Source organism: Ambystoma mexicanum, chromosome 5p, assembly GCF_040938575.1.
Source record: "Ambystoma mexicanum isolate Mex_15411 chromosome 5p, UKY_AmexF1_1, whole genome shotgun sequence".
Taxonomy (NCBI): Eukaryota; Metazoa; Chordata; class Amphibia; order Caudata; family Ambystomatidae; genus Ambystoma; species Ambystoma mexicanum.
In genome coordinates this window covers 923,912,381-923,933,684 of record NC_090930.1, presented here as the reverse complement: position 1 = coordinate 923,933,684, position 21,304 = coordinate 923,912,381, and the positions used below count along the sequence as shown (strand labels likewise).

At 42.7% G+C, this 21,304-nt stretch overlaps 1 protein-coding gene across 6 annotated transcripts in view; it reads right to left on the bottom strand.

Annotated features, from left to right (window-relative positions):
• The window catches only part of LIMD1 (LIM domain containing 1), a 681,428-nt gene that overhangs the window by 416,151 nt on the left and 243,973 nt on the right, over window positions 1-21,304 (bottom strand). The gene's annotated exons all lie outside the window — the stretch shown is intronic.

Below are 21,304 nucleotides of genomic sequence, written 5' to 3'. Positions count from 1 at the left end.
CATTTTGTATAAGGCAGTCGCCCTCAAGTCACCCAGCTACCTCGCAGAGAAACTCGGCATCATCGGCAGACAGAGCACCAGCAGAAGCCAGGGCATGTGTCGACTTGAAATCTGCCGCTGCAAAAAGTTAAGGACCAGAAACCAAGCCTTCTCTTCCTATGCCCCAAAACTATGGAACTTCCTACCCGTCTGCATCAGACTTGCCCCCACGCTCCTACAATTGAGAAAATAACTCAAGTCAACACCCACCTCTTCAAGGAGTCTCTTCTCCTCAACACCAAGGCCATCACGTACCCCTCACTAGATGCCACCCATCCCTCTCCTTCCCGCCACCTAGTACAGCTGTACCCCTACTCTGTACCCTACCTCCCACTGTATATCTGTCTGTTCTGCAACCTCTGACAAGGACTCCGTTATGCATCTGTACTGTTGTACACCTCTGTAAAACGCTCTGTTATGTATCTGTCTTGGTGTATTCCTCTGTAAAGCGCTCTGTTATGTATCTGTCTTGGTGTATTCCTCTGTAAAGCGCTCTGTTATGTATCTGTCTTGGTGTATTCCTCTGTAAAGCGCTCTGTTATGTAGCTGTCTTGGTGTATTCCTCTGTAAAGCGCTCTGTTATGTATCTGTCTTGGTGTATTCCTCTGTAAAGCGCTCTGTTATGTAGCTGTCTTGGTGTATTCCTCTGTAAAGCGCTCTGTTATGTATCTGTCTTGGTGTATTCCTCTGTAAAGCGCTCTGTTATGTAGCTGTCTTGGTGTATTCCTCTGTAAAGCGCTCTGTTATGTAGCTGTCTTGGTGTATTCCTCTGTAAAGCGCTCTGTTATGTAGCTGTCTTGGTGTATTCCTCTGTAAAGCGCTCTGTTATGTAGCTGTCTTGGTGTATTCCTCTGTAAAGCGCTCTGTTATGTAGCTGTCCTGGTGTATTCCTCTGTAAAGCGCTCTGTTATGTAGCTGTCTTGGTGTATTCCTCTGTAAAGCGCTCTGTTATGTAGCTGTCTTGGTGTATTCCTCTGTAAAGCGCTCTGTTGCTTCTTGAAGCTAGGTCCATGGTCAATAAATACCATAATAATAATAACCAGATATAAATAATTAAATAGGTAGGAGTGGGATAGTGTGGAGGGGTATGTGCACGTCTGTGTGCATTTTAAAGAACACACACTTCTCCCAAAGATTCTCACAATGCTAGAAACATATATTTTAACAAGTATGTACAAAGTATGCAGTAAAAGCACCAAATTATGCCAGGAACGAGGTCCATAATAACAATAGTGCAAAGAAAAGACCTCGCACAGTAGGAAAATCATTTTACATTCAGATATTTAGACCTGGTACGAAAAAGGTAATTGGGGACTAACTGAGCACAATAACATTTCTCATCGGCAAATGAAAGATTTTTCGCGGTGCTGGATACGTCTGCCAATTCCATGAGTAACAAGATGGGCGAAAGGAGGGATTGAGGGAGAAAGTCCAGACCCACAAGATATTTACATGTTTCTCGCAAAATCTTTAGCCACTCAGCAACTCAACACGGATGTGATATTCAGGTGTCTTGGTGGTAGCCTCGTCAAGACCATACCTCTGGATGTCCATCTGATATGAAGGCTTAGCACTCCGAAGTCGCGGTCTGCAGTAGATATATCACTGGTTCACCAGGAAGTTCGTGGTTCCCCATCCACTGGGATGTAGCTTCATTATCTCTGTGGCGATAACTCTGGACGATAAGCGTCAGCGGCTACAGTTCCTCCCTCAGGCATTGTCTCTTGGACCTGGTGGAGGCACTTACTATATTTTGTGCTACACAGTCACATTCCTGAAAACACTGAAAATATTTTTTAAATGCAAAAACACAGATGTTTGTAGCCCTGATTTCTGTCACCTGCCTCATGCTAAATCCTTCAAAGGAGTCCTCTTTCTCCCTGCCTCCCACACCAACCCCACTTTCCCTTCTCTCCCCACCTCACTCTCCCCCGATCTCCTCACCCCCTTACTGCATTACCCATAGCTCACAACCTTGGGGTTCTCTTGGACAGCAACCTGAAACTGCACCAGTTCATCATGGGCACCGCCATTGCAGCCAGACTCAACCTCTAAACATTGCAGCTATCCCTAAGGACACAAATTCGGTCTAGCTGGACACATTCTGCTACTCTTGCCTACTGCAGTCAACTTCAAAGCACCCATCCACGTGCCAACTCGATATGGGTAGCTAGAAGGGACCAGGCCACCCCTACCCAACTTCACTTTAGCCAAAATGCACACATGGATTCTAAACTATGAAGTTCCCAAACCTTGGACTAAGTCTACGGTCCCCTGAGGGCATTCACCTACAGCGCTTTGAGGCCATACCAATGGGATAAAGGCGCTATACAAATGACCAATTACATTCCATTAAACAAATCCATTTGCAGCTCACACACCACTCAACTAAAACTCTTGTTTCTTCGATTGTGCTCAACAAACCGGCTGCCCGAGCCTACCTCTTAGTCTTACACTTGTGATGAAGCCATTGGAATCATCGCAGATTCCCCAACAGTGACCCTCTCCCATGTTCCCAGGGAACAGCAGCCGCTACCTGATCCTGACCCTGCGGGTGGTTATATGAGGGAGAATCCCATGGGAGGAGCAACCACCAGGGACAAGGGATGATTCCATTGGATGATATACATTATGCTCCCTTATTCTCTGAAGAGAACCCTAAGATATGGTGACCTACTCCCATGTGGCCAGGGAACGGCAGCTGCTACCTGATCCTGACCCTGGGGGTGGTTATATGATGGAGGATCCCATGGGAGGGGACAACTTCTGGGGGGAAGGGATGGTTCATAGTGATAATACCGAATACCAAAATCTCGAAAACCAAAATCTCGAAAACAAAAGGCCGAAAAAAAAAATATCGAATTTTTTTTTATGACTTTTTTTTTCGAAATGGGGGGGCCCCCCCCCCAACCCCCTTTTTTTTTTTATTTATTTTAACCATTTTTTTTACTTACCTGACCCCAAAAACACACATAAATAAATTAATAAATAATTCGATATTTTTTTTTTCGAGATTTTGGTTTCGAGATTTTTGACATTCGGTATTATGTATTCGGCCTTTTGACTGACCACCGTTAATGACATTCTGTCACTCTTGACAAAACAACATGTTTGCCTAAAACATCTTCTGTTTTTGACATTTCTTTATATGAAAATGTCCTTTCGTCTAAGTCCTCCTTGTGGCTTGCCAGAAGACATAGATAAATATGGTAAACATTTCTTGAAAGAGCCAGTATTTATAAACTGTTCATCTATTCTGCACCTGAATAGAGCAGGCAAAACGATTAGGGGTGAATGTATCTCATGGAGGAGTCAAAGGATCCCATTCACAGGCTAGCAGGTGGAGTTGAGCATTACGTTTTGAAACGTTCAGTGGATTGAATTGCTATGATGGTGGGAGACATGGATAGAGGAGGGGAGCATTTCAATTTACGGTGACTGGTAATGAGGAGGATAATAAGGTAGCACGATTGGTGGTGAGTCAGCTAGGTTGTTCAGAGTAGAAGAGCATCAGTGGCAGTCTGCAAGGTAGTGAGGCTAGGCCATGGAAATATCTGAAGAGGAGTAGGAACGTGAAGAGAGGATAAAGGTAGGTTATGTAGGGTACATGTGAGACAGTTAAGTAATTTGTTCAGGGGAGCAGAGGAATAGAAGGGGAGAGCTAAGAGCAGGCTAGAGCAGTAATTGATTTTGCGGAGAAGGGTAGAACTCAGAGTTTTAGAAGAGTGGTGGGTGAGGTCTGGGAAGATTTTCCTGACATTTAGAAGGTTAATCCTGTCCACAGAAGCTGTGATGAAGTTGTTTGTTAAGGGGGACTCCAATAATGTGAACCAGATGGAGTGAGGAGGTGAGGAATAAAAGGAGAATGGAGATGGGGGGTAGGTTTGGTTTGCAGGCCAAGAGAAAGATGATCCCTGCCTTGGAGGAATTTTGCATTAGGCAATATAGAGCCACTCTCTGTTAGATGGTGGAGCGACAGTTGGCGATGTGTTCAAAGATGTCAGAGATGAAGGATGTAAATGAGACAATAATCTGTTTCATCAGCAAAGGGTGTTAAGGTTGACAAAGGATATTAGTTTACTCATAAAGGAGATGCAAAGGATGAAGAGCTATGGGCCCAGGCCAGATCTTGCAGTAAAGCCAATTGGAAGCAGGTTGGTAAGGGGTTGTTAGAGTTCCAGGAGACTGAGAAGGCAGAGATAGAGGGATAGTAGGCTGGTTAGTTGGATAGCAGGTCCTTAAATCAGTGGTAAAACCATCAATTTGCTAGCTACTTGACAGCCATAAAAAGTCACTCACCACCTCGGTTCTACACATGCACACAACACACTATTTCTTACTAGCCAATCGTCAATTATTACTAGCTAATGGGCAGTACAGAGTACAACATTGGAGCACTGCTCAAAGCCTGAGGAGAAAAGAGTTTGGAGGAGGGCGGGGTGACCCACAGTGTCAAAGGCCACAGAAAGCTCAAGTACAATCTGGATGAAAGTGAGGTGGAAATGGTAGCAATGACAAGGAAATTGGAAAAAATGGGCAAGAACTTTTTTGGTGGAGTGTTTACTACAAACGCCAAGATTGGAGAGTGTCAGATAGTGAGCGATTCTGGAGATATTTGCCAATATGACTGAAGACAACTGAAAGATTTTGGAATTGTGTGGCAGAAAAAATAAATACATTACAAAAAATACAACGAGGGGTTGTTAGGGTGAGCCATAAGTTAGTTGAAAATGGGTATGCTCATGACCATCCTGTACCAGGCTGGGAGGATGCCAGTACATCGAGAGACAAACTGAAGAGGTAGGAGAACGGGAAGATGAGAGCAAGCAAGAAGCGTCAGGCCTTTGATCGTCTGCGGTGCAAAGGGATGACAAAGGAGCAAAGCACGGGTTGACAGAGCAAAGAGTATGGGTCAGTTCCACTGGAGAGGTGGGAGCAAAGTAAGCTAGAGCAGAGTTAAAGTTGAAGGGGATGAGAGAAAGAGGGTCAGAGGGTGGCATGCGTGGCACATTTAGAGATCTGTACTATATCATCTGATTAAATGTAATGTGTTCTATTAAATGATAGGTTAGAACGATACTTTACATTGAAACAGCAAGCACGTATTATTAAATAGACAAAATAAAGTAAAAACAAAATTCCCCAGTGACCTTCTCAAAAAGAACATGTTGTGTAAAGTGACGACAGCTGATAAGCAAAGCCTGCTCCAAGATATTATTCTAATATTCAACTTCTATACATGCAAGCAAAGTATTATATATTCTGTCTATGTACTAAGTGATGTCTGAAACAGATCTGTTAAAGCCCACTTGCTGCAGGAGGATCTGCATGACATACAGGTCAACATGGCATTGGGATGCTCTTTGTCAAAGGCAGAAACAGACACCCTCACAAATTGCTTGAGCCTAGGCCCCATGCTTAAAAATACATAAATTAGCTCGAAAGCATGGACATTTTCTGAAATTGTCATTTCTTTGCTAGACAGGTTAAATTTACAAATGAATGAAAGACTGGGTGGTAACCCTGGCCAAACAGAATCTTATCTTCAGTTGACCATAAGCACCAAGGATAGCAAGCCTCCAAGTCAAAAGCACTCTACAGTGCAAATGTTTTTTCAAAGTAAGCCCTAAATGAAACAGATGTCACAGTGTATCCCAATTCACACGAGAGACAGGAAATAAAGTGGGGTGAGAGGAATAAAACTGAATCTTAGCTTATTGTGTTGTTGACAAGGTTTAAATAAATTAAAATCTGCATATATTGTCGAACCCCTTAAAATGCCAAATCATGGAATGTTCTATTACAAACACAAACACACATGCCTATTGCAGCCTAATGCTGTGCCCATACATATGGAGACTACTGGCACAAATTGAAGTTTTGCAACTAAAATATCAAAATCTAAACTCTGCAAAGGGACATTTTAGGGAAATGGCATGCATTGTACACAGTGAGAGACCCATGAAAATGTGATTTTATAAACTGCTAAACACACAGAAGCCAACCCAGGTTCATAAAATGGTGAAATAATTCTGCCTAAAATATGTAATTCAGTGGTGTTAGATGCTGAGAGGAGGGTTATGTAGGAAATAAAAGCAATCAGAGAGCAATCAAATATATTGCCCTATCAGAATGAACTGTACTCACTTGCCCCTACATGGAGTTTGCTGGGTATTTAAGCTCAAACACATAGGAAGCAGGGAGAGCTTTTAAGAAGCACAGAAGCATGAGAAGCCTGACAGGAGAGACTCAGACTGGATTCCAACTGGATATAGCTGGTTGGGAAAGATCTTTAGAAGGGCTTTATCCAGACTACGCCTTTTGGATGGATTACAAGTGCGATTAGGGTCCTGCACTTAGGATCCTATCATCTGTGGTTGGGATTTGGAGAACTGTTAGACATTCACTAGCATGCTGTTCCTGTGGGCATTGCATTGGTAATTATTCAATAACTAATCTGCAGCTGCTGCCATTTCAGATGTATCCCTGCCCTTGCTTGCTCAGGCTCACATCCCCTATAAGCTGTTGGTCCATGGTTCATGGTTCTTGCATTGGGGTGCCTGAGTCCTGCCCTTAAAAAGCTAGGATCTATGCCAAAAGGATTATATGTCCCAAAATGACAGCCATGTTCTACATTTAAGTTTATTTTGGTTTACATAAGTACCATGAGGGTATTTCTTATTGAACACAATGGGCATCAAATAAGAAGTCATTAAAACATATACAGATACTTATTTGGTACAGAAATAGATTTTTCAATGCTGGCATAAGTCCTGATTCTGGGTTGGTGATTTGTAATGCTACTACCAATTTGAACCACAAATAACTGTCTTTCTTATCAATTCTATTTGGACTTGAACTGGTAACCATGCTTCACAAATATTAACATGCAAAATACATTACTTTCTTCGTTTCTCTTTAGAATTTAGAGGACAACTGGAACCTCATTTTACGGCAGGAAGATGAGACTTTCTTTAGTTTTTTTTAAACATTAGCTGGCAATTTGAACCACATCTACCAGCATACTTTATGAAGGACTTTCCTCTGTTTCAGTTCTCTTTATATTTAAGCTGGTGAAACCCTCATCTCCCTCTTATAAATTCTGGTATCAAGCTATTCCTCTTGGGTTGACCCCTCTCTGTCACCTCCTCAACCACTTTTCAGCTTCTTCATTCCCTGTGCTCCTCCTCACCATTTATTCTTGTATTAGTTTGCTTCTCTCCTCCTCGTCTCTAGTCAGCTTTACTACTTGCCACAGATTTGGTGTCTCTGGAACTCCCAGGGTTCAGGCCCCTGTTGCTTTAGCTTGCCTTGGCATTTCTCTAGCACCAGCATTTGCACAAATCTTACTTCAATCTGGTACATGCTGTCTGAGGGCTGCACTTGAACTCTTTGCGGATGGCAATTCCATGGCTCACAGAGTGTTTTCTTCCCCTGCATCTTCTCTGCTCCAGAACCCTAGAATGTCTCAGGGTCGACTCATATGGTGGTTCTCTAGTCTGCAGTGAATCAACAGGTTTTCAGTAATTCAGATTTACCAGCTTCCCCGAACTGAGGAAATTGCTCTAATTTTGAACTGCCTGCAATTCCACAGTCTAGTCAGATGATCATTGATCGTGAAAAAAGACTTGGCATTCTGACTCAACATTCTGCCTCTATATATGCTTCAAGGGAAGCTGTTCATTTACAACTTTCTGTTCTAGAAATGCTAGATATAAAAAATAAAATATATATTTTTTTGTTGATATCTTTGCTACACGATCAGCTGCTAATTAACTGTTCACTGTCACCATAAAAGGAACCCAAAACTGTTTCCCTAAAGCAAACTGATGCCAACAATCTGTGAACTGTGCAGCTTCTTCCAAGTGTGGCGCAGATGGCTCAGTGTAGGGAAAAGCAAAGCCAATTGGAGACCTAATTTTAAAGATAAGAGGCGCCAGAAAAATGCATCACGTTATTCATGATTTCTGCCTCTCACTAATTAGCATGAAAAGGATGCACCTCTGGAATACAGATAATCACCTGCACAGCAAAGAGACAGCACTCGACACATGGTGTGGATTGTGCCACAAACTAAATCTCAGGAACACGAGTTGTGAATTATTTTAAAATGATAGCAAGAAATGAAGAAAGGTCCAAGGTAAATACACTCTCTGCTAACCAGAGAACATGGCACGAGTTACATAAATCTTCATTCTGAAGTGAAGTTTTCCCTGCTATACCTGAAAATCGAAGCCAAAATTAAACATCACTGTATTTGTTTTCTTTAATATGACAGTGTATTCATTTATCCAATAACTGTCTGAATTATTGAACAAAGTTCATAAAAGCATGGCGGCTGTTACACAATATATTATAGTGTACATATGTTCAAAACCAGGAGTTCTTTTTCGATGGTTTTAATAACAATTGTGTTCAAATTAGCCTGATATTGTGAAGACTTTAAGTTGACCAGAGGTTTACCTCCGAGCAAGCCCCAGCTTTGGAAACTCATTGCGAGAGGAGAATTTTAGGCTACTCTAAATGTTTTTAAAATACAATCACATCTATGGTCTTCCAGGAAATTAACATCTGTTTGCCTGAACCCGTTTCTCTTATTATTAAGCCTCAAATGGAAATTCTCTAATTAGTGGAAATAAAGCAAGTCATCTGTTAAACTAATACAAGAAAAAGTAGATTGTGTCAAAACCTTTTCCTGGTTACAAATATAGAAATCATAATCAATCAACTGAGATCGGGGATGTGCATTCTAAAGAAGTGTCGGACTATGAGACAGGCCAATGGTAATATGAGGTAAATCAAATAGTGTGACATAATCATAGGAATATTTTACACTTTAAAAAGTGGGAGGACAGAGGGGATAGGATGTGCTCTGATAAAAGCTGCATGAAGGAACACTACCTGTTCCTATAGGATGGATGGATGCGGGAGATCAATGTAAGTGCTCCAGAAGGGAGGACTCCTGTTCCATCCAAGGAGATGAGACTTGTCCACAATAGAACCTGAAGAGAAAGGAAATGAAGGCAGTTCTAACTTCATGGAAGCCGACCAATAGGGGCCTGCTGCTTAAGATTTCTCTGGGAACACTTGAGGGTTTCTGCCCGCTCCACACCTTGAAAGACTAAAAGACTAATCCAAATTGAGTAACAGAATTCCCCAAATTAAATAGCTACTCTCTAGCCACCATTTTGTTTTTCTGTTAAGCCTCAAATAGGTTAGTTTTTTTTGGGAAGGTGATACAAAATATAGTGATTAAATGAGAAATGTACAGTGCATTCTCGTATTTAAAATCAAGTGAGATTTAATTTTAATCCAACCCAAATACATTTTGAGCTATGTCTGCAGTGGTACAGACAGCATTTTATATCCAAAGTGTTTTTATAGAAATAGTTAACATTGAGTTGTATAAGGAGTAAGATTGTGAGATGAATGACAGTGAGACCCGGCCTGTTGGAAGGCACCAGTTCCTGGGTTCTTTCTTACTGTTGGACCTTCAGGTTAGGATACACCTTGGAGACCCCAGAGGCAGTAAGATCGATAAGGCAGTTTGCTTTAGGACCTCACCTGTAGCTGGCAATATTCTAGCTAGTACGGATAACCAATCTCTAGTGGCCATCTGTAGTCTCCCACTGCTTTAAATCCTGCCACCCCCTTGAAATTTGCCACTGTGTTGAATCTAGCTGCCCTGCTTTAAATCCTGCTCTGCTCAACCTAACCACCCCCTGCTCCTTTCCAGAATACCTCCCACCTACCACACACACTCAAAGGGCCAGCCATGCCACACACAAAAACACACACACCACACATCTGCCACAAGAACCACCAACCGCAAACAACAACAAAAACCCAGACACTGGATGTTACCCCTCCGGACACATCAAGCCAAGTGCACACAATCAAAGCACATTCAGAAAGCCGTCACACATAGATGCCAGTTTCTCCTGGTTCTGCAAGCATCAACAGAAGAAAGAGCACAACCTCTATCCCATCCCTCTTCCCTCACTAACCTACCCCACCCACTTTCTTACACAGCCACATGAGTGCCTGGGGACCATACAAATGGTAGCGGTGCACAGTATAAATCAACATAACATGAAGATGTCCGTACCATAGCCTAATGAAGATCTTCTTGATAATGTGTACTCTGAAGCCTGTAGCTATTTAATAGGGAAAGCACAGTTCTATGAATCATTTGTAATTGTAACTTAATATGTAATTTAGAAATATTTCGAAGCCAAGATAGTTTTGATACAGTGGCCAACAAGCAGCAGAATAATGACTAGAATGCATATTTCGATTTGTAATGAAAAATATAGAGATTTGATTATGTAAATGGATGTTTGTGTGTGAGGAATAGTGAGATTCAAGCAGGCAGACTTGTCTTGTTTGTGGACAAGTTGTAAGTGATTGTGTAATATTATGGTGACTTCCCCTACATAAGGCATGGGGACCAACTTTGCACTGATTTTACTTTAATAAACCGAAATTATGATTCCTAAATTAGCCTGTTCCTGATCCCCAGAATTGTGGCATGGGATTGTATATCAGGGGGTACTAAATCAGAGGTGCCCGCTTAAATGAGTGAGACACATATCAGGTTAATAAAAATCATTACACCACATAGAAGGATTTACAATGCCCAGATTTTTCAAAGGAGTACAGAGTGGCTTTATAGTGCAGTAGAGTTGTAGGTCTAGAACGAAACAAGGCTTATTGGGGCATGAAGGTCGTGATGTTGGTCTTCAGGAGAAGCATCGTAAATACAGAGGGTGACCTTCTTACATTAATAGTGGGGGCAAAAATCAGGCATTTGATTGACATTACGTAGTATTTGTAGTACAAAAGAAGAGTCTACTGTAGTATAACAGCAGTCATGAACATTAACAAACTAGATGAGCTGGCCATTTCTCATCCACAATCAATATCTATAAAGAATGCTGAAACGTAGCAATATAAATGAGATCAATAATATCGATTTCTGCCAAATGTGTTGATAATGAACTTCCCTTAATGCGTGCATGATGAATCTTGCTCAGTATCAGAAACTCACAAAAAGGTGATGTTTTATTTTACAATAATTGTGACCCGTGTGAAGGTTCTACAATTGACCTCAATTGCAAACTTTATGCATTTCTCACAACTGTATGCTACACACATTTTTCTCCACTGCGCTTTGCACGAATATCCCACAACTGCATCACATTACTTATCCACACGCATGTTCCAAATTAATTTAACAAAGTTGTGCATTGTATGGATGCTCCAATATGTTATTCAAAACACATATGCCACCAAAATACTAGGAATCTACTAACACAGCTGTGTTCTCCGGGAATCTAACTCAATGGTGCTCAGCGTGAAATTACCATGACCGTTTCATGCATCCATTTAAATTAACTCAGGTAGTCCTCCATTAAAAACAGAAAGTAAATTGCTGATAGCAACTGAAAGAAAATGTGACCCATTTTTATGACCATTGAGAATTCATGACCATCCGTGTTTTTCCAAGATCGACCATGGTATGTCAATCATATGTAAAATGGCTTTCCTAAGTTACGTGGTGGCGTCCTCTCAACTTGCAAAGCATTTTTTTGTTATGACCACATTTCATGCCTTCATCTGCCAACTAACCCATAAGGCATGATGGTCACATTCTGTCAGTCTTTTCTTTTTAGTCAACCGCACTTAGCATGGTTGGAAGGATAACTCCACTTTTTCCACTAAAAACATGGGCCCACAAATCCCAGCACTCAATACGGGTTGTCCAAAAAGCCAGGCCTGGATGCAGGCGACCATCGTCACCTGATGCCAGTAGGCAGCTACATAACTAGTAAGTTGCTCATCTTTCTGCCCGTACTTGCATACAGCGTGAAATAGTGAAAAATGTAAGGACATTCCAATCACCTGTAAAAGGAGGGCACACCAAGATCTAAAGTCACATAGGCCCACCCACAACATACTTTGATAATTAGACTGCTGTCAAGCAGCGACAGGCAGCGTGCCTTTTTCTGCCAGACTAACATGCTTCTTCTTGGGTGGGAAGTCGCAGTTTGCAGGTCGTTTGACTCTTTTCCAGGATCACAATCTTCCAAATCGCTGCTGAGATACTCCGGAATGAATGCACTCATTCAGTCCCTTCTCAAAAGGACTAAAAAGCGAAATTATTACTAACAGAGAGCAGGGTCTAAAGCACATTCCAAAAATCTGTTTTCTGCTTAACAATTTTGTACATTGGCGATTAGGAACACAATGAGGCACGGAAGAGGGGGGAGGGGAGGTGCCTTATGTGGTATTATTCTGTCAAAAATAAGAAAAGATGGAACATGTGACAGTGGTTTGAGGGATGTGAACATGGGTGAAGGGGCAAAAAAAAAATCGTACAGCTCAGATGAGCATGGGTAGGATTTGGAGTGGGGAAGAAGTGCCACAGGGCATGGGGCCGCTGAGAAGATGAATAAACACTGCAAGGTACGGTGGTGAGTGAGGCTGGTCCCCCACTCACATGGCAGCCTCCTGAAAATGTCCAATTTGCGCAGACAGAATGGGTAGCCCCATGTGGTGGATGGGGCCACCCAGAAAAATAGGCTGGGGGAAACAGCACTGCCCCCATTTTCATCAGCAGCAAATACCCCCTCCCCCCATCCATTTACCACGAGGTACAGCACCTTCGGGTATTGAAAAGGGGTGGTTGACTGCAGCCATCACCGCAATGTATTATAATATGTGTTGATAAGTTGTTGAATGTTTAAATGTATATTTATTAAGCAATAAGCCCCGGTTTATTAAGCAATAAGCCCTGAGCGGGAGGGGGGGCATTACTGCGTCCAGTAATGCCCCAGGGCCCAGTTACAGGCCCAAGCATACTAATTGCTATTAGTACCCTGGTACTAAAAGCTTCTTTCTTCAGTTGCGAAATGCCATGGTATTTTGCAACTGAAAAAAAAGAAAAAGAAATATGTCCCTTCTCCCTTTTCATGGCGGCCATAAAACAAAATAAGAAAAAAATGTAAACAAAGAAAATGGCCAACATGGAAAGGAAAGAAGGGACTACAAATAGTCCCTTCTCTCCTTTCCATGGCGGCGTGTCGCAGATTGGGAGCGTACACACTGGGGACAGTGTTCCTGGCGTGTCCACTTCCGAAAAGGAGAAGGTAAGTGGGGCAGGAGTTGGAAGGAGGGAAAACTGTGAAAAAGTGGAGGGGGTTGGGTAAGTGGGCACTTACCTTTTTCCCGGGCGGGGAGATTGCGGCCTCCAGCCTAGAGGATGCTCAGGGCGGCGGGATTACCATATGGTAATGCCCCTGTCCTGAGCCTCCTCATTGGTTGTGAGGCTAAACCCACCCCCTCTCCGCCCTGCTGGGTACTAATATTCTTTTGTGCTAGTTCTTTATAGTTAAGGTTATAAATTGGATAGTGAATGTTAATAGTTAATTAGGGGGATGTAAATAGTGCTGAATAGTTGTATAGGGAAGGGCTTAGAGGAAAAAGTTGTTTTTACCCGTGCGTGAGGTAGGTAAGGGAAATTACTGCCAGGCAAGGCTGCCTAGGGGGTGGGACCACCCACTGGGGATATCTTCTGACCCCCCTCTACAGTGGGTGGGCCAGGTATAGGTCATAGGTCTGTTCTTTCAGGTCCACCCTATGGGTACCCCTGTGACTCTGCTAACTAAGGATGGGCCTATGGGGCAGACCCCTTTAGAAAGAGCTCTTGCCAGTGGTACATTGAAGGGGATTAGTGTTGGAAGGGCAGGATTAGGAATGTTTACTAAGAAATTTGTTTGTGTTTTTCCAATAAAGAGGGGTCTGTTGCGAGAACAAAAAAAACAACTTGGTGTCTGTGTCCCATTGGAGTGGAGTAAGGTAAGGACAACAGGCATAGCCCATCTCTTGTGTAACAGTGATTTATTTGCAGGTTGCAGTGTGCCCCTTCCTTCCAGGTTGTGTGGTGAGTGGGGTTGATTTGTCTCTTAGGAGTCTGCCCCTGTCCTTGCGTTGGGGTGGTGTGCAGCCTTGCCCAGATCTGGAGGACAGGGGCTACAAAGTGGTTTGACGATTTGTTCAATGTCAGGATCATCTGCATCAGCTAAACCATTAAAGGACAGATCTACCAGTACAGGTAGAAGTGTGAGATGCAGCAAAATCAGTGCCAGCCACAGCACTAAGAAAAGGGCCTCCAAAACAGCAGTCTATTAGGCGGAGATGATCGAAAATCGAGATCAAACACAGACTCCAGGTGTGGAACTGGCAATTACATCAAATACCCTTATCCAAGCACTTGCACTGCCATTCTGGCTCTTTTGCGAAAACCAAACTGAATTCTTCAGACATTATTTAGTAGTCGATCAAATTTCACAATACAAGGAACACCATTTTGAATATCCATTGACTGTGTTAAGCACGCTCAGTGCTTGTTTGCCACATTTCAGTGCACATTTAGCATTAAGCCATATGAAGAAGTCAAAGGTTTCCTAAGAAAAGCAAACACAAGGAATACCACACACTAAAGGGGGAACTCTGAGGAGTGCTCAGACTCATCAGAATCGCTGAAGTATCAGCAAATCACAGGCAGCTTAAAGAAAACTGCAGAACTATGTGAACAAGTTGTAATGCTTCATGGGAGTGAGGCGCATCACACCAGTCGTCCAAGCCTGTCGTACAAAAAGAACCCTGAAAAGTTACAAACACAAAGATATAGTTGTTAAAAGAGACAAAGTGAAGGAAGACGTGTCTATTCAGAAAAATACCCTAAGCAATCAGTAGACAGGAACGTTCAGTTCAATGGACAATTTGAGTGAACCAACTGAACTAAAAGAAACTCTGCTCTCAAGACCAGGTCTTCAACACTTCTTATTAAAAATCACTGGAGGACATCTAAGCAGCTGCATGGGCATAGCTTGCGGAGAAATTAGCATGCAAACATTATTTTGAAAATGATGTGGGCTGGGAAGGATCAAAGTAGATAATATTTGCTCTGTTTGATTTTAGGTTACCAGTTCGTTAACTGGCTGGCAAACCAGCTATCCACCTCCATCCCTAGGCCCCTGCGAGAGAAGCTTGGCCGCACTACTGGAAGACTTTGATTGGGTGGTACTTCAGTAATGCCTGTTAATGCGGCCACAGGCAAGAGTCTTGACTACCTCGTCTTTCGATGGACTTTTAGCCAACATAGCAACACAATCCATCGCCCCATTCCACAGCCCACTTCTACACATTGCATGCAGCCAACATATACTTCTAAAATAGATTTTAAATCAGCAGGAAAAGAATATAAGGAAGACGAGGGAATAACATTTAAAATTCTTCTTGTCTGATTAAAACTGACAAAAATGGCATAGCAGGATTTGAACACTCACAACCGTCTAATTGTTCTGCTTCCACCTCCTCGAGATGCCCAGAAGCCACAGACTCAGGCTGGATTGCACAATCAACATCAGTGTCGAAACTTGTTTATAATTTCCATATTACCCTTTACGCAACCGAACCCGCAACCGAACCCACAACCAAGGTGCTGCTTAAGCTCTCACCAAGCAATTAGTCTGAATGTTTCCAATCACCAATACCCTAAAGCTTCTTGCACAGCCCTTGAAGCACGAGGACTGCAAAACACAGCCTGTCTAGAGCAAGCACCTTACCTGCACATGTTGCTTTTTCTGAATGCGTGTTACGTAGACTGCAATTGTGCTTTTATTGAACAGCCCTGGATACCCATTGCAAATACAAAGAATACAAACAGTACGCAACTACCGACCGAAGGATAAAATATTTAACAGGATCCATCCTCTTTTTGTTCATGCAACAAACTTATTGAATCATAAAGTGTATTGGCACACTAGAAGACACATAGGTTCTGGAATACAAACATATACGACAAAGGGTGTACTCTCAGGGTGATACCTAGGAGTCCATTAGACTTGCTGAAAAGAGCGAATGATAGTTCATCTGCTCTCTTCCCCATCAATTCGGATCTATCTGTGTACACATCATGGATAGACCCAGGAATCGTCCCATTAATCCTCTAAAAAGCATGGGGGCAGTGGGTGTCCCGGGATCCCCTTCCATTCATTGCATCCATGCGGTCCTAGTGCACACACAGAGATGTGCACTGGTAGCTGCCATAGCATACATGGTGGCCACCATTGTTATGCTAATTCAAAAGGATTGTGCTTGCTTTTTCCTACTGCCGGAAAAATTGGGACAATTTGTTGGAATCATGTTGGTACGTGGGGATCAGATTAGTGATCCTTGTGGTGCATTAGGAGTTCCAGCAAGGGGACCCTGGTGCAAAGACTGGTCCTGAATTATGATGCAACTCCTCATGCACTATCAGCATGAGAATGAGTGTATTCGGAGGAATAGCTCGGAAAGCCAAATTGCTTTATTTTTTTTTACTTTGACCTGGCTTCAATAAAAGTGATGCAATTAGGGGCGTAAAAACGTCACTTTTTTGATTACTCAATTTCTCTACATATATTGAATCCCCTACAAGAAAGAAGACTACAACTTACACTTCAGAACTAGGTGCATACATTTTGTAGGTTTCTGAGTCTCTGAAGGTGAACAATATTTTGATTACACCTAGGCTAGATTTTCCCTCCTTCCTTGTTGAAAACAGTTAATACAGGGGGGGCGTGGGAGGGTGCAGCAGAAAAGAAGCAAGCTGCACTTGTAGTAACTCTCCACCTTCATTAATGCAAGCAGAAATCTATTCCGATGTGACTTTTTATCACCATCTGATAAGGTTTCTTTGTCTCCTTCCCATAACCTCAAAAACGCAAATACATCAAAATAAATGAGCAAGAGCATGAGGTTGGAGTAAAGAAGTGAAGCATGGTCTTTTTCTGGGAGTTCCTCTTTAAATAAAGTGCCCACATTAATCGGGTCAATGTATGTTTTACACATACAAACCTTACTGCAGGCAAATATGAAACATTATAAATCGTGGGTAAGAAGTATTCAAAAATAAATATGGTAAGCATTTTAAACTGTGCGCATTCCAAACATGTCAGGAAAAAACGTTAGTCTGACCGTTAGCACATGAAAACCTATGCTGTGTCTTTATAACGTTATGGACAATGGGGAACATTAACTACTGTTTATCCGAGGACTTCAATATATGAACTGGAGAATAAGTTTCAATAGATGCAAGATTACAAAAACACATTTGACCACAATAGAGAACACCTAAACAAATAAACTTAAACACATATGAGCTCATTTTGCTCCATAACGTAATGTAGCGTGCAGACATACGTCTACTGCCACCAAATGGTCATTTGCACAGCGGAATGCAAATGTGCAGGGCAGAAGGCGCAGTACAAATGAGTAAACGCTGCCTAACATGCTTGCATGGCAGGCAGCATTTACAACTGATCCCTATGGAGTCCGCCAGCAATATGTTGACGCATAAAGCTGGCTGGCTCCCCCATTTGCATCGGCATGAAAATGCATGCTGGAGCCAAATGCTGGGGCATTCGTATGACCGCTACAAATGGAGGTGGTGGAAACGCAAATTGCGTTCAGCCCCTCCTCTGTGCCATACAAATGAATGAAAAAGAACCTTTACGTTAATGGAAGGTGTGAAAGCCTTACGCAAGGCTTTTACGTCTTACACTGATGTTACGGCTCATTAAAAAATTAGCCTTATACTTTGAGCCGATTAAGAGATGTGGATATAGATGCTAGTTCTTTTCTTGCTGAAGTGGGCCCTAGATTCGCCATTTCCTTGGAATCGGTTTCTGCGTATTACAACAGTATAATCTAGAAATGCTGACTGATCTCACCACAAACTTTCTATACAAGGGAGAGATTAATGATAAAATGCCTCCATACACAATTTTCTAAATTGTTTACATAGGATGATAGTGTGCTTTAAACATCTATATTAGCGGTGCAAAATCTGCAGATCTCTAGACGTTTTTAACTATGACTCCCATGATCCCTCACCATTGACTGTGGTGGATAGTAATGAGCGGAGTTATAGTCCATAATATCTGGAGAGCAAAAGGTTGCAAAGTCCTGATCTATAATAGCACTTCAATGATTTAATTTAAATGGGGCCAAAAAAGGTGGAAGTGTACCCATGAATATTAGGCATTTGATTCCACAGTTCAATACCACGTTATGCCCAAGCATAGGGGTATTTCTTCCATCAAGTTATGTTATTTGTATAGTGCCTACTGCCATTGGTATGGCATTGAAGTGCAGCCATGGACGAACCCCCTTTTGGAAGACCATAGTCAGTGTAAAGATTGAAATACAAGGAGCAATACAATGCGAGTAAACAGTAATTGGCATTCTGTGATAAGCATAGAGGACTAGGTTGAAGCATTTTAAATCATGCGGTGCATATTGCAAAGGCATAAGGAAGACTGCTATGTCAGTGGCTATGTGACAGCTGGACCGAATGTTTTGGGGGACTAAGCTGTATTCTATGACTTGTGGAGCGAGAGGTGCAAGGGTATTGTAAATACTCTATCAATCCCTAAGGCAACTGGCTCTGTTATACATTACATTCAGAACACATGCACCAATGGCTAATATGCAGTCAACAAGCAAATTACATGCACAATTGTCAGACAAGACAAAGGCACCACCAGTGCAGGTCCTCTTGTCTGTACCATATCGATATAGTAGTAAATATATAGTCTAATGGAAAACTCACAGTAGAAAACTATTCAAAGTGGTGAAACCTTACAGTAACAGAACTCAAAATGATACAAACATTCCAGTAGGAAAAATGAAAGTGGCAACATTTAAGCTGTAGAAATGTCCAAGTGGTGTGACTTCACCGTAGCAGGATTCGAAACCGTAGAGTTAAACGTGGTGACAAATGAGGGATTCAAACATGTTGTGAGTAATTTGCGTCATCCCTTACCTTGTTTTCAGTGATCATTACGGTCGGCGGGGAGATGCAGTGTCGAGCAAACAGGCAAACTGGGAAGATTACTTTATCCATTGCCCTCCTCCGGCTGCCTGGGCGAGGCTACCCTGGGGGAGGGAGGAAGCAGTCCAGTAAGAGTGCTGCTTGGATAATTTGATCCCCAGCAACACCAATCAGGGTCTGGGGAGGATAGGCTGTGGGAGGGTTGAGGGTATTTTTTTTAAGTTTTTTTTTTTAAAGGATGGAGTAGCTGAGGATGTGATGGAAGGGAGGTGGGTGTAGTTGGGTGGGTGTAGTGGTTAGGGTTGTTGGCCAGAACGGCCTCCCTGGTGGGTGGTGGGGGTCTCGGCTCCGGAGGAACGGTGGGAAGCAAGTTGCTTCCCTTGCCTGCTTGCCCAGATGTTCTTGGTGTTGCTGATTGGGTTATCTGACACCCAGCAACACCAATTAGGGCCTAGGGAGGGAGGGCAGGCAGTGGGGCAGGGGGTTTAATTTTTAAAGGTTGGATGGGCTGGGGTCGTGGTGGAAGGGGTGTGGGTTTCTTTTTTTAAGTGACTTTTCTAGTGGCATAAAGGAAGAGATGCCAAGAAAATGGTGGCTTAAAACTGCACTTTTGCCCTTCTAAAAAAAATGTATACAAATAAAAAAAGAACACGTTGGTTGCGCTCTTAATCAGAATTACGTGGACTGGCAGAAAATTGAGCAAGTGTCTCATTTAATGATGTAATGAAAGTAAATTGTCCCAATTCCGCCATTTTAATGGATGCACATTTAACAGGCTCTGGCTGGGATTTTCTGTGCTGCTTAAAAGGACAACTTTGGAAAGATCTTAACAGTTTCTAAATAGAAAGTCCATTATGCCTGCCTAAGTGTGGTTGTGGTTGGGTAACAACGGGTTACAAACGAAATTTGTTTTGTCAATTGTAGATAGGGAATATTTCGAGTGCAGAAAGGGTCCAAAGAAAGATGCTTTCAGGAGAGAAACAGTGATTAATTTCTTACATTGAACTGGCACATACTGCTGTTCAACAGAATCAACGGCTTTAGTCAAATCTAGAAGAGAGACAGTCCTAAAACATTTGTTAAGAGAAAGTCCATGCGGCAAGTACCATTTCAAATTAAAACCTCTAACTAGTTCCTGCTTTGAGATGGGTCTACTCCCCAGTCACCTAATGATACTCACAAGAATTTATCAAACATCCAGCAAACCTGCCCAGTGTTTGTTTTGAATGTTCTCGTAGAGTTGGTTTTAGTTTCCTGTGAAGGAAAGTGCATTAGTTACATGCAGGAGTAGAGTGAGTTGACATGTTAAGCACACATCGAAGAACAGGTTTGTACGGAGTAGAGGGATAGCCATTAAAACTGTGCAATGCTGAAATAAAATAATGCCCACTTAAATTAATGTATAATTCAGACCTGAAAGGGAGAGCAATTCTAAGTGCAATCAATCTACATTATCAAAGACTTTCTGGATATCAAAAATACGATTGGTCTATACCATTAACATTGGCCCTCATTACGGGTCTGGCGGAAACCTTGCCGGTAAAACCTGCAGGTAGCCGCCAGACCCGTAAAGATTTACTGGCACCTGACTTCCCAGAATCACTGGGGCATTACAGCCCTGGTGTTCCGGTAAATCAGGCGCCGGTAAAATGTTGATACCCATTCCCGTGGAGTCCTGTAGGACTCCACGGGAATGGGGACCACGGAAGCACCGGCACCGTTAATAATGCCAGTGCTTCTGTGGAAGTCTGCGGGTGGGTACCGTTCTGGTCACCAGGTCTGACCCTTGTGGGCAGTACGGCACCCGCCCACAGACTCGTAGTTTGCCAGTCCGGAAATAACAGTTCCGGTAATGTTACTGGCACCGTTGTTTCCGGACCAGCAAACCTGTAATGAGGGCCATTGTCTGATTTGTTTGGCTTTCCTTACCAACCCACAGACTGACGTAACCTAAACAGAAGCAGCTCATCGACCAAAAGCCCCTCATTAAGTGGCCCTGTCCTGAGTGACCTACACTGAGGCAATTAGTCGCCCTTTTTTAATGCCTAATACCATACCCGAGTTTGGTTTCTAAACGCAGATCCGGGATTCGAACCTCGGTTGCTCTGCGTGGTCTTACTTCCAAGACCAGAGCATTTGCAAATTTCGTTTGAGTACAGGTAGCACTCCAGCATAATGATTGACTCATGATAACTTGCACAAAAAAAGATGTCGGCACCCAATATAGTTTTGCTGTAACTCACAGCTCCTCCTCTAGTAGAGTGCGCCATTGAAGCTGGTGGAGAAAGACCACTGTTTTGCAGCTACGCTTTCAATAGAACGCCATCTAGACCGATAGACAGTCGCCATACTAGACGGTCACCATACTTTTTACAGCAATGA